The sequence below is a fragment of the Octopus bimaculoides genome, chromosome 6, assembly GCF_001194135.2.
Source record: "Octopus bimaculoides isolate UCB-OBI-ISO-001 chromosome 6, ASM119413v2, whole genome shotgun sequence".
NCBI classification, from domain to species: domain Eukaryota; kingdom Metazoa; phylum Mollusca; class Cephalopoda; order Octopoda; family Octopodidae; genus Octopus; species Octopus bimaculoides.
In genome coordinates, this window is record NC_068986.1 from 91,302,018 (window position 1) to 91,304,063 (window position 2,046).

Genomic DNA, 2,046 nt, shown 5'->3' on the forward strand with positions numbered 1-2,046 from the left:
GATGACAGAGAGAGACACACACATACACACAGAAGGCGGCGAGCTGGCAGAAACGTTAGAACGCCGGGCGAAATGCTTAGCGGTATTTCGTCTGCTGTTACGTTCTGAGTTCAAATTCCGCCCAGGTCGACTTTGCCTTTCATCCTTTCGGGGTCGATTAAATAAGTACCAGTTACGCACTAGGGTCGATATAATCGACTTCATCCGTTTGTCTGTCTTTGTTTGTCCCCTCTGTGTGTAGCCCCTTGTGGGTAGTAAAGAAATAACACACATACACACATTCAGACACATACACACATGCCGTCACACACACACACACACACACACACACGCACACACCAACACACGCATACACACAAACAACTTTAACTTTTACTTGTTTCAGTCATTCTGGAGCAACGCCTTGAATTTTTAGATGAATGAATCGACCTCCGTACTTATTTTTTAATTTTGCCGAACCGCTAAGTTACGAGGACGTAAACATACCAACATCGGTCATCAAGTGGTGATGGGGAGACAAACACAGACACACAAACATAGATATATATATATTCATCTCCTTTTATAATACACTCGTGTTTTTCTCCGTCACAACATATGAATGAGAAAGGAAGGGGTGATGACAGAAATTCTATGGTGAAAAAAAAATCAAACAGCGTTTCAAGGAAAAATATCTTAACCACACAGCCATATCTGCATATAATTATAAATGCATACAGGGTGGGATATATCTATGTGGAATATATGTGTATGCGGGATCAGTGTGTAAGTGGAGTGGACAATTAAAAAAGGCACTCAGCTGCTGATGAAATCCCAGCACAAGATTGGAACTAGTCCAGTGGATCCCTCTTTTTCTGTCCACAAAAATAATGGTAAGAGGCTTGCTTCCGAACCACATGGTTCCAAGTTCAGTCCCACTGTGTGGTACCTTGGCCAAGTGTCTTCTACTATAGCCCTGGGCTGACCAAAGCCTTGTGAGTGGATATGATAGATGGAAATTGAAGGAAGTCCATTGTATGTGTGTGTGTCTTTGCGTCTGCATTTGCTCCCCCCCTTCCACCCACCCTCCCACTGCTTCGCAACTGTTGTTGGAGGGTTTACATTCCTATATAGCTAATCATCCTTTAGTTGTGTGAACATTATGCTAGCCAGGTTCTACATGAAGTGCTGATGAGGTGACCGCCAGGATTTTGCATATCTCCTCAACCGTCCTGAAGAACACAGAGAAAGTCATGGATCATATTGATCCATGATAGAGTAGACATGGATGAGATGCAGTTTGGCTTTGTCCCAAGAAGAGGCACCACAGATGCAATTTTCCTTCAGGAGAAATACCTGGCTAAGAATAAGGCGGTGAAATTCACCAGTGCTGCTGGAATAATAATAATAATAATAATAATAATAATAATAATAATAATAATAATAATAATAATAATAATAATAATCGTATTTGTTTCTACTAAAAGTACAGAGACTGAAATTTTGGAGGAGGGGGACTAGTCAATTACATCAACCCCAATGTTTTACTGGTACTTAGTCTGTCAACCCCGAAGGGCTGAAAAACAAAGTCGACCTTGGCAGAATTTGAACTCACAATAATAATAATAATAATAATGATAATAATAATAATGATAATGACAGGATGTGTTAATGTCTATTTTGTATAATGTTTCATCAATGTTTCTACAGGTAAATTGGTGTTGAAACAATTGTATTGTTATGTAATAAAGCAAGTTGCTCAATCTATTTTCTATTATTCATGTGGAGGCGCAATGGCCCAGTGGTTAGGGCAGCGGACTTGTGGTTATAGGATTGTGGTTTCGATTCCCAGACCAGGCGTTGTGAGTGTTTATTGAGCGAAAACACTGGATTAAAAAAAATTATACAGAAATTAAGTCCTGATGGATTTCCTGATTTTTGGTTTGTATTTTGCTATTAGTAAGGCTTCTGTATAATTCAAGATGAGGAGAAATATCCTTCAAGTGTAAATAATGTAATTCTCTTTTGTTTTTAATTCTACATAAAATTGTGCTGTCAAGTGATGTT

General features: G+C 39.1%; 1 protein-coding gene across 1 annotated transcript in view; it reads right to left on the reverse strand.

The window, feature by feature from the left end:
• Window positions 1–2,046, reverse strand: part of LOC106873677 (potassium channel subfamily K member 1) — a 200,876-nt gene that overhangs the window by 35,574 nt on the left and 163,256 nt on the right. The gene's annotated exons all lie outside the window — the stretch shown is intronic.